Source organism: Chiloscyllium punctatum, chromosome X, assembly GCF_047496795.1.
Source record: "Chiloscyllium punctatum isolate Juve2018m chromosome X, sChiPun1.3, whole genome shotgun sequence".
Lineage (NCBI taxonomy): Eukaryota > Metazoa > Chordata > Chondrichthyes > Orectolobiformes > Hemiscylliidae > Chiloscyllium > Chiloscyllium punctatum.
Window position 1 is genome coordinate 5,527,447 of NC_092791.1, and position 12,355 is coordinate 5,539,801.

Consider the following 12,355-nt stretch of genomic DNA (forward strand, 5'->3'; position numbering starts at 1 on the left):
GGGCCGATATTCACGTTGGCTTTTCTCTTCAGTTCTTTCTGTTTAAGAATGCTCTTCCGGTCCATTTTAATATCAGCTGCAGCTTCGCTTTCGATGTTTACTGCTCCCTCCTTATTAACCTTTACAAAGAACATAGAACATTACAGCGCAGTACAGGCCCTTCGGCCCGCGATGTTGCGTCGCCCTGTCATACTAACCTGAAGCCCATCCCACCTACACTATTCCATGTACGTCCGTTTGCCTGTCCAATTTGCTGGCTTATTGATATTTCTATAAACATTCCGAATGTCCTGCTCACCGAAAATATTTCCCTCATTTCATGTTTTCCGTTTAATTCAATTTGTTGCTATTTGTAACTTTTCTACATAAACGTAATACACTCGTCCACTCCCTAGATTTCTTCCTTCTCACTTGAATTATATCAGTCCTGTCAGTGTTGAACTGTTTTTTTCTGAATGGATTGCCACTGTTCTTCACAGGGTTTTTGCTGCTAAACCCGTTTCCTGGTCCACTCCAGCAAGCTCTGCCCTCATCCATTTACAATTTAAACTTATATAAGCTGAGCACATTTGTTTCGGATGTCAGATCCTCCCTCTCCAAATGAATGCTCAAACTTTGCTGTTCCGAGGCAATCTTTCAGTCTGTCACCATGCATAAAATCTGACTCATTGCACATGACCAGATTCAGTACATCAATATTCCAGGTTGAACCACGACATACTGTTTCAGGAATCTATCTGAATTCTTCTTTGTGACTACCTTTGCTGATAGAGTCATAGGAATGTACAGCACAGAAACAGACGCTTCGGTCCAACTCGTCCATGCCAACCAGATATCCCATCCCAGTCTAGTCCTACCTGCCAGTACCTGGCCCATCCCCCTCCAAACGCTTCCTATTCATATACCTATCCAGATGTCCTTTAAATATTGCAATTGTACCAGCCTCCACCACTTCCTCTGGAAGTTCATTCCATACACGTACCACCCTCTGCATGAAAAAGATGCCCCTTAGGTCTCCTTTATTTATTCCCTCTCTCACCGTAAACTTATGCCTTCTAGTTCTGGACTCCCCAACCCCGGAGAAAAGACTTTGTTTATTTAATCTATCCATACCCCTCATGATTTTGGAAACCTCGATAAGGTCACTCCTCAGCCTCCGATGCTCCAAGGGAAACAGCCCCAGCCTATTCAACCTCTCAAATCCTCCAACCCTTGCAGCATCCTGGTAAATCTTTTCTAACCCCTTTCAAGTTTCACAGCATCATTCCAATGGAAAGGAGACCGGAATTGAACACAATATTCCAACAGGGGCCCCGAACCCAATGTCTTGTCCATCCACACCATGACCTCCCAACCCCTGTACTCAATACTCTGACCAATACAGGAAAGCATGCCAAATGCCTTCTTCACTATCCTATCTACCTGTGACTCCACTTTCAAGGAACTATGAACCTACAGTCCAAGGTCTCCTTGTTCAGCAACACTCCCGGGGACCTTGCCATTAAGTGCAAAAGTCTTTCTGACTGTCTGTCAATTGATCTGAAGATTAATTAGCCAATGATTAATACACTGCCTTTCATTCCATGCTTCATTATCTTCTGATCTCTGTCATGCTTTATTAATAATTCCATGATTCCAGCAGTTATTCCAGCAACGTTGTCTTTCCCATGGTCTTTCTGACCTTCACCTTCATGGATTCTATATCGACTAATGACCAAGCCTATGACTCAGTAATACTTAAACATGCCTGCTTTCCGTCATGTCTTTCAAAAACATTTAAAACATCTAATGGTTGTGACGTGACTAAGAAACCCGGCACTTCAGTCTCAATTGTACCAGCAGTGTGTCACAACAGGCCTGAATGTGTTGATCGGAGAAGCGACTATCAGTCCTCACTTCCATCTGCTGGAGAAGCACTGACATTACACTGATGGTGAAAATTCAACGATACGAATCTGATGTCAATCTATTGAGAAAGCAAGTGCATGCTTATTCTAGCTCATCACCACTGGCAGCTGTCGTATTATGAAACAACTCATTGGAAGTGGATAAGACTAATTAGCATCAAATCAAGGTCAACGTTTGAGCGAAATGTCTCCATTACTTGGCATGTAGGTTTGTTCATCTCTTTTAAGGATACCAGCTCTGACAATTTGGTGTCTTCATGGCTCGAGTGAAAAGAAAGGGTAAAAAATATAAGTGGTTGTCACATGCTTCCCCCCACCACTCCCCCACAAACTGCAGTAGTGATGTTGGGAATGGCAGTAAACAGGAAATTAGAGATGCATGAGATAAGGATATCTTGGTGATCATGCATGATGTTAACCGCACATCCACTGGACTAATCTATTTAGTTACAATGGTGGAGAGGAGGAATTTCTGGATTGTACGTGGAATGGTTTCCCTGACCAATACGTGCGGAAACCAACTAGAAAGAAGGCCATCTTACACTGAATGCTGTGTAATGAGAAGTTAATCATTCCTAATCTAACTGTAGCAGATCCCTTGGGGGCAAGCAACTATAACACGCTAGAACTTCTTAATCAAAATGGAGAGTGAGATCATTGATGCGGAGACTCGGGTGCTGAATTTTCAATTTTTCATTTCGAGGGTAGGAAGTTTACGGGGTATCTTATAGAAATGTAATCGACCATGAGAGGCATGCACTCAGTAGTTTCCCAGCGTTGGGTAATCCAGGACTAGAAGGAATCAGTCTAAGGTTAAGATGGAAATAATATAAGGGAACCTGAGGGCCAACTTTTATACACTAAGACTGTTAAGCATATGGAATGAGCTGCCAGTGGAAGTGGTTGAGGGAGAAACATTAACCATATTTATCAAGGTATTTGGACAAATACATGCACAGGAATGGTTCAGATGGATAAAGGGCCAAGTGCAGGGAAATAAGATTATCGTGGAAGGATAATTTGTTTAGCATGGATCAGTTTGGGCCAAAGCCCTGCCTCTGTGATGCGCAACTCTAACACTCTCGGATACAAATCAGATACCAGAAATGTTGGAGAATGCAAATTTTACTGAGTTGGAGAACTGAGGCTGATCAATATTAGTAAAGAAATGTTGCTTTGAAAATTGCGGGGATGGACGGTGGACCAACCGCCAGGGCCTGATCATCTATATCCAAGCGTACTTCACAAAGTGGTTCCATTGGAAGAGAATGCATTCACTGTCAGGGTTGTATACATTCCGATACAGTCCCTGCAGACTGGAGAGCAGCTGATATCACTCGAATATTCAAAATTGGAGACCTTGTCTTTGTTTCCTCTATAACCCTGTAATTTCCTGCGGTAGTTCGGAGTTCCACTGAGCCACTCTTCGGACAGAGTGTGTCCCCATGATGCATCGTGCAATAAACTGATTAATGCTCAAGGTTCTGCCGGCAGTGATTTTCCACAGCAGCGTGTGTGTTTAATTATGTAACTGCATATACATTTCTGTGTCTATTGCCATGTCAGCACATCATATTATCGTGAAACCACTTTGATTTTCAGAGGTCACCAGCACGCTCTCGTCGTTGGAAGATGCTCAAGTGCATTTCTGGTAATGTGCTTTCATGCAATGTAGCTTTACTGCTTGAAGAAGGGATGGTATATTAGCCTTCATTGTGAGAGGTTGAGTCCAGGAGCAGGGATGTGTTGTCGCATTGGTGAGGCCACGCCTAGAATATTGTGTGCAGTTTTTGTCTCCTTTTCTGAGGAATGTGTCATCTATCCTGTCTAGTCCTGTTTAGGTTTTATAAGTCTCTATGGGATTCTTTCCTCATCCGTCTGAACTCTGGAGGAAACAATCCTAACGCAGTTAATCTCTCCTCATAGGTCAGCCCCATCAACCCCGGAAACATGCCTGGTAAACCTTCACTGCACTCCCTCAAGACAAAGACCCTATTATTCTTAATCATTCTTGAAGCGGATCCTTTGCCTTCCTGTAGAAATCTCGCCATGCAAAAAGTAAATTCACAAGTCATATGCATCCATTCCGTACTCAAGCCCAGACACAAATGTTTGATGATTTAGGGACTCCGCACTTGAGAAGGCGCAGAATGTGAGAATTTGTAATGTCACCTCCAAACCTCAGCAGAGCAACTGGGATATTCCCTTCCACATCTCAATTAAACCCAACATGTCTTTCACTCCTCCCTCTTCACCTTCCAGGATCGTATAATTCCTTGCAAGTACACCTGTGCCTCTCGGTTGTCCGGACTGAAATAAAGGGGATTGTTGTGACAAGATCTGCTGTTGGAATTGCTGAGGGAACTCGAGCAGGGGCGGCAGTACCTGAGGGAGGAAACGGAATTCTCATGAAGGTCTGTAGAAATTCTGAAACGGTGTCTCTGATTCTCTCTCCACGGATGCTGCCAGACCGGATGATTTTTTTTTCCTGCGGTTTCTGCTTTTGCTTTTAACTGAATGTCTATTCCATTGACCGGAATGATACACCCAGACACACCATGTATCGATATTTAAATCTTTCAATGGCTGAGGTCATTGAATTCAAACAAATGCAGAACGATGCACTTCCCTCAGCTCCACAGGCAGTGAAACTCAGGAAAGCAGCGCCGTGACGTGGTTCTGTAGGTATAGCTGAGTGATTTCACCGATAAACGGGAAGTCCTGTTTCTCATTGCGGTTTCGAATCCTGCTGCTTTTGGCTAAAGGCAGAGCAAGAGGGAGCTTGTTTCGCATCTCTTTGTTTGGGATTCCAATCCCGGGGAGGGGGGGGGGAAACGCTTCTTTCAGGTCAGAAGTGGTGTCAATCTCCCATACACTCACTGAACAGCGGATTCACACTTGCATTGCCAACTTTGTTTGAACTCGTCTGTTTGCAGAGCCCTGGCTAGAGCTTTCTCGCTGAATTTGGTCCATGCCTCGACTGGAATAGGCCATGATTCAATGTCTGAAAGTACATTTCACTGGGGTGGAACCGAAACCCGCATAGTGACTGTGAATCAAACAGTGGAAACTTCCAGCACGGGAGCAAGAGATCCTGAAGCAGACACGTGAGGACAAATATCTTTCCTTGGTCAGTGAAAGGCACTGCTTCACAAAAGTGGAGCCTTCGAAGTGAAGCAGGGACGGTGATTAACTCTGCTGGTTATTCACCTGATGAATGCCGTTTCTGCCCGAAATCCGTGTTTACATTTCATATGGACAACCGCGACCGTGCCTTGCCAATGGCGTGATGGACAACGCGTCTGACTTCGGATCTGAAGACTGTCGGTTCCAGTCCCACCTGGCTCGTGCGCATGTTACCTGTTGCATTTCCGTTTCTGACTTGTTTGGAGGTGCTGCGATTGCGTTCGTGCGTTTTTGAAGTTAAAAGTTGCCTTTCATCCCGATGCAGCTCATTGTCAGACAGGTGTCTGTCAGCTTCTGAGGAGTTCCAGGGATTTGATCAGTGCTCCGCCGAATTTGAAAGCTGCATTCTGGTCCATTGAAGTCTATTGTCAGACCGATGTGTGGCAGGTCCTGAGTTGACACGATGTGAGGAGCTGCTGGGATGAGAACCGTGTGTTTTTCGCAATTGAAAATTGCATTTGTGTCCACTGCAGCTCATTGTCAGGCCGGTGTATGACAGTTCCTCTTATGTCAGGGTCTGTGGAGCTGCAGGGATTGGATCAGTACGTTTTTAAATTTAAAAGCTGCAACTGGGTCTGCTGACCGTTTTAAAATTCCAGCTCACCGCAGCGTCTCTCATTGTGTGTCGAACTGGCTTGAGTTACACCTAAAACTTGGAGAAGCAGGTCCGTGGGGTCGGAGGACAACAGTGAAGCACAAGGGGCGGTTGTAATTCTGACACCTTTGTCCCTCCCAGGGTATGAGTCTGTGTGTCTCTCTCTGTGGGTGAAAATAAGGATGTGTTCGTCAAGGGGGGCGGGGGGGGGCACAACACAGTGTGAGCATTTCAAACTTCAGTCCCATTGTTGTGCCATGTAAGATCACAGGGAGAATCTCTTGAACATTTGTACTGCAAGCCTCAGAACATGCAATGTTATGGGTCAAGACCTGGAAGCTGGGACCAGAATAGATGAGTGTCTTTAAGCCGCACAGCACGATGGGCTGAATGGTCGTTTCCCATTCTGCAAAAGTTCAAAGACAAATTTAAACCAATGCGCAGATAAAAAATACTCAGGAAGAAAAAGACAAAAGCGGTTTCACTGAGAATAAATGCGAATGCTTCTCTCACCTTCTCATGTTAGCTCCTGGTTCAGATTCGGTGCTCTCACCGCCTCAATACTGGTTCTATTCCCTGACAGGGAATGGGGGTTTTGTTCTGCCAACATATCGTGGTCACAGTATTTCTGACCAATTTTCCAAACCTGCAAGTTCATTGGATTTGCCCCAAACGTTAATAAGCTGAACAGAAAACAAACAGCTGCAGATGCTGGAAATCCGAAACAAGAATTGATAGAGAAACTCAGCAGGCCCGGCAACATCTGTGGAGAGAAGCAGGGTTAGTGTTTCAGAGCGACAGAACCAGGTAAGATTTACATTTCTATGTAATATTGCCGGTAAAATGATCAGATTTATCTGTCAGAATGTTCGTCAAAAGCTCTCATGAGCTTACAGCGTGACAAATTCAAAAGGACTCTATCGGCTGGAATGCTGTTTCCATTGCCCTGAGCTGCTGAAAGATTGTGCTTAACTGTTTGCTTTTTTTTGTCGTTTCGTTTCTGTCGGTTTGCAGCCATGTCAAAAGGAGAATTAGTCCTTTCAGTGTGTACATCAATATGTGTCTCCATTTGTGTCTCTTTCTCTGTGTATCAATCTGACCCTCTCCCACATTCTCCGACCCTCTGTCTGTCCATATCCCTCGTTTCCCATTTCTGTTCTTCACAAGCCTGACATTAGGAGGCAGTTTGAGAGTGGAGCTGCTGAATGGCTTTCTCCACCCTGGCTGGACTCTGTAGAACTGGGTTCACGTTCTCCGATTAATGTATCTGTCCCTTCGACCTGAGGTCAGGAGACATTTCCACCTCAATATATTATGACCCTTTCGGAATCAAAATACAATTCCTCACCCACCAGGAAAACAAACACAATTACAGATCAACTGTAGGAGCACAATGATGTATTTGCTGAGGGCGTAAAATGAATGAACGGTGACAGCAGAGAATCATGGGGGTCGGCTCGTGGTGTCTGTGCCATGACCAGATCATTCCCCAGCAAGTCTGCAGAGTCTCCTGCCTTACCTCGTCATTTCCACCAAACTGGGAATGAAGCGGGGCTGGGGGTGGAGTGGGGTAAAAGAGGAGCGGAAGCAGAAATGCTTGTGAAACAACTGAAAGAAACTCCAGGTTGAATTGATAGTTCGAGAGAAATAAAATTCACTCATGGAATTAAACCAGGAAACATAAGTAGGATCACCAACTCAAACAGGATGCAGAATTGTTTGATCAGAGATCACACATTTGCAATAAGTTGACACAGCGACGCATTAACACAATAAGCGATCACCATGCAGATCTGAACGGAATAAACCCCATCTAATTCGCAAGTGCATTAAACAACTAAATCACAGCACCAGGACGTGAGCAGCTTCACTTACTGATATGTGCAGTCCTGTAACCACCTGGTCACTAACTCCGAAATGTGTTTTCTGCATCAATGTTGCTCAGTGAGAAATGCAATCAACCTGCACTTTTGCAAAAACAGTTCACAGCTGAACATTCGTCACTGAAAATGGACGGGAAAAAAGACAATCTCTTTTTGCATTGGCTTCAACATGATTCTTTCCTACTGTCTAATCTGACAGGGTAAAGAAGATGTGTTCAACCTCTTGGCCTCCCTTAATCATATTAATACACACTCAGGGAACCGCACACCAAGAGGAACATTGTCATTGAGGTGAATTGGCCAGATGTGGTGTTTGAGTCGGTGTAAACAGTGTGCAGTGAAGGCTGACCCATGAACACCGACACTGAGCCTTGTACCACCAGCTCCACCTCACATCCTGCCTCATGCCTCCCAGTCATCTTTGCTGTTGTCATAAACCTGGTCCCTTTTATTCCAAAAGTTGTTTCTTCTCTCAAGCATACTCTGTCCTTGATTTTTTTCAGATGGATAATACAGCAGACCAGGCTTACGATGAGACCGGTTTGGTACAGAGATGTAAAGGGTTTTGAGAAGCCTTTGTTTATATATAAACAGATGAGACTTCATTCCAAAGTGGTCATGTTTTAGAAGTGACCTGTGCAATGAAAGGAGAGTGGTCAGCTCTGTAGCTGAGCAGTTCAGTTCAGTCCAGAACTGGTTGTGAGTTGAACAGTGAGCTGTGTGGAAACTCCCTGTTCTGCGCTTCTAACCTCAACCTGGAAGCATTTGACCTGTTTTTGTACTCTGTTTTAAAGGGGGTTTGCTTATTGGGACTGTTGTGTATATTCAGAACAGCAGGCTTAGGTCAAGTTTGGCTAGACTGAGTTCTGCAGCGGTTCCTAATTCTGTAGTTCGTGTTTCATTGTGTAATTTTGTGAATTATTTGATTCTGTGATTTAAACCTGGTCGTCAACTTCGCTGACTTAATCTGGGTAATTGTAACTGTCCACTTACTGATACAAATCGCAAAGTTAGGGCTGGGCTGCCTGCTCAAGAATGTTTTGAGCAGGTCTGGCCTAGTCCACAACACGGTTCATTTTTATTTCACTTCCCCGCTCCACTTCTCAACTTAAAACCGGCCGATTGCAGGTGTCCAAATAGACCCTAACACTATTAGAAACACATTCCTGGGTTAAAGCCGTCACTCAATGGGATAGGACTCACTGCCCATCCCTAATTACCCCAGAGATGCAGGTAATGCCTGACTTTCCCGAACACTTGAATTCCTCAGCGCGGTTGTACAGCCATGATAACCGCTCAGGAGGGAGGTCCAGGATTTATAACCAGCGGCACTGAAGGGACATCGATACATTTCCAACTCAGAACGGTGAGATGATTGGAGAGGGATTTCCGGTGCTCGGTTCCCCCGTGTATTTGCTGCCAGTGTCCTTTGAGATCGATGCAGACAATCACTGGACTGATTCTACCAGAAACCACATGCGTCTTCGATGTGCAACGAAGAAACGTGTTCTCATTCAGGCAATTCACACAAAGAGAAATAAATCTTCATTCCCTGACTGGGAATCGTATCCAAGTCTGGGCGATGCAAATTCGGACTCTTAACCAGTGACTCCCTCCAGTGCTGCTGACTGTAACCATTCTGACCTGACTTACACACAGTATTTTTTTTTAGCTTAGATTCTCTACAGTGTGGAAACAGGCCCTTCGGCCCAACAGGTCCACACCGCCCCTCCGAAGAGAAACCCCCAAAAACCCATTCCCCTACCCTATATTTACCCCTGACTAACGCACCTAACACTCTGTGTGATACTTAGCACTGCCAATTCACCTGACCTGCACATCTTTGGATTGTGGGAGGAAACCGGAGCACCCTGTCCCTGTCCTTTGGGTTATAACCACCTTCAGCAGCAATGTTTCTCTCTCCAAGTTTCCAAACAGTTCATGTTATCGCCCTGGGTTTCAATGTGAACGAGGTGGAGCTTTGATAAATTGATGTTGTTCGGGAGTAGCACTGAAGGAAGGTACAGAACAGGCTGATGATAACGAGGGCACGTTCTGAGGCGATGGGTTGTGGTGAAGTGGCGCCATCTATAAATGGGGTCATTCAACTCGTCTGATTCCAGATCCCGGGGCGAGAAATAACGAGCGTTTTCTCGCTGAATTTGGACGGGGCTTTGACTGGAAGAGACCGTGACGCCAGGTATGAAAGGACATTTCACTGGAGTGGATCGTGAAATCGCGCAGTGACTGTGAATAAAACGCTGGAAACGTCCAGCAGAGGAACAGGCGACCCCGAAGTAGGCACATGGGAACAGATGTCTTTCCCTTTTCCACTGAAAAGCACTGCTTCACAAAGTGTGGACTTCCAAGTGAAGCAGTGACGGGGATTATCTCTGCTGGTTGTTCACCTCGTGAATGCTTTCTCTCCCCAATGTCCGCGTTTACATTCCACAATGACAACCTTTGGGGTCTGTACCAGGGAATTGGGCCAACGGCGTGATGGGTAACGCATCTGACTTCGGCTCAGGAGATCGTAGGTTATACCTGGGGCGAGCACAATGGGTTTTTCGGCACATTGTGCGAGTTGGACGTCCATTTTGGGTTCTCCAGGAGGTGCAGGGATTCATTGAAAATGGAAGTTGCATTTGTGGATACTGCATTTCATTGCCAGACAATTGGATGGTAGGTCCTGTTATGTCAGGTTCTGAGGAGCTGCAGCGATTGGATCACTGTATTTTTGAATTTGAAAGATGCACCTGGACCCATTGCCCATTTTCAGTTCCAACTCACCTCAACGTCTCTCATTGACTGTGCAACTGGCTTGTGTTCCACCTAAAGCTGCCTTTTGTCAGAGAACCTTGTGTGTGAAGGGCGCAAGTGAAGCGCAAAGAGCGGATATAATCCTGAAACCTTTGACCCTCACAGGGAATGAGTCTGTTTATCTCCCTCTGTGGGTGAAAAGGGAGATATGTTCGTCAATGGGGTTACAGCACAGTGTGAACAGGCCAAATGTCGGTCCCATTTCTGTGTTATTTAAGATCACAAGGGGAATCTCATTGACATTTCCACTGGGAGCATCAGAACACACAAGGTTATGGGTCAAAGCTGGTAGCTGGAACGAGTCTAGATGGATGCCTGCTGAGCCGCACTGCATGATGGGCTGAAATGTCTTCTTGCAATGTGTAAATGCTCGAATGCAAGTAGAGACTATTCTGCAGATGAAAAGGGAACAAGTGTTTGAACGTATAACCATATTCAATATGTGGGTGGTTTTAAAGAAAGGTTGATTAGCATTCAGGAGAGATGATGTTCCTGGAAAATGAGCAATACAAATGGCAAGACAAGGGAAACATGGATGTCAGGTGAAATGCCAGCCTGGCTAAGAGGAAAAGGGGTGCGTACTTAAGTTCCAAGTGACTGAAGACAGACGAACGTTTGAAAGAACATGAGGAATGTACTGCCAATCTGAAACGAGGAGTTAAGAGGCCTAAAAGGTGTCATGAGATATCCTCAGTGAGCAGGGTAAAGGAAAGTGCCTTTATTCAGATATAATGAGCAAGAGGGTACCAGAGAAAGTGTTGGCCCACTCAGGACAAAGGAGGAACCTTATGCGTGCAGTCAGGGAAAATGGGTGAAATTCGTATTGAGTACCTGGCATCGCTGTTCACCAAGGATAGGGATATAGTGGATGCTGAGGTTAGGATAGATGTTTTATTACTCTAGGTCAAGCTGGCATAAGGAGGGAGGAAGTGTTGGGTATTCCAAAAGGCATAAAGGTGGGTTAGTCTCCAGGTCTGGATCGGATGTATCCCAGGTTTCTGAGGGAAGTGAGAGAGGAGATAACCGAGGTTTTAACAAATACCTTTCCAACATGATTGAACACGTGTGAGGATCTGGAGTACTGGAGAATTGCTAATGGTGTCCCCTTGTTTAAGAAGGTTAGCAGGAATAATCCAGTAATTACAGACCTGTGAGGCTGTTGTCAGTGACAGGGAAGTTACTGGAGAAGATACTGAAGATTAGGATATATTTCCATTTGGAAGAAAATGGGCTAATCAGTGAGAGGCAACATGGTTTTGTGCAGGGAAGGTCGTATCTTACAAATCGAATATATTTTTTTGTAAAGGTGACAAAGTTGATTGATGAGGGAAAGGATCCAGATTCCATGGACGTGGACCTTGTCCAGGCTTTGGATAAAGTACGCAGATGGAGAAGGTGAAGTCACGTGGAGTCCAGGGTGCTTGAACTAGATCGGTAGAGAACTGGCTAGGAAACAGGAAACATAAAGTAGTAGTTGGAAGGGACTTCCTGAAAATGGAGATATGTGACAGTGGTTCCACAGGGATCCGTATTGGGACCACTGTTACTTGCGATATATAAAAGTGATTTCGAGGAAGGTATAGGTGCCTTATTAGCAAGTTTGCAGAGGACACTATGGTTGCTGGAGTAGCAGATAGTGAAGGGGAATGTCAGAGAATACAGCAGAATAAACATATGGAGGAAATTTGGGCAGAGAAATGGCAGATGGAGTTCAATCCATGCAAATCCAAGGTGATGCATTTGGAAGATCCGATTCAAGAGCGAATTGTTAAGAAAGAACGAAATGTCCTGAGGAAACTTGATGGACAGAGAGATCTGGGTGTTTATGTCCATTGTTCCCCGAAGGTGGCGACGCAAGTCAGTAGAATGGTCAAGAAGACATTCCTCCATCGGACGGAGCATTGAGTACAAGAGTTGGCAGTTCATGTCACAGTTGTATAAGACTTCGGTTCAGCCACATTTGG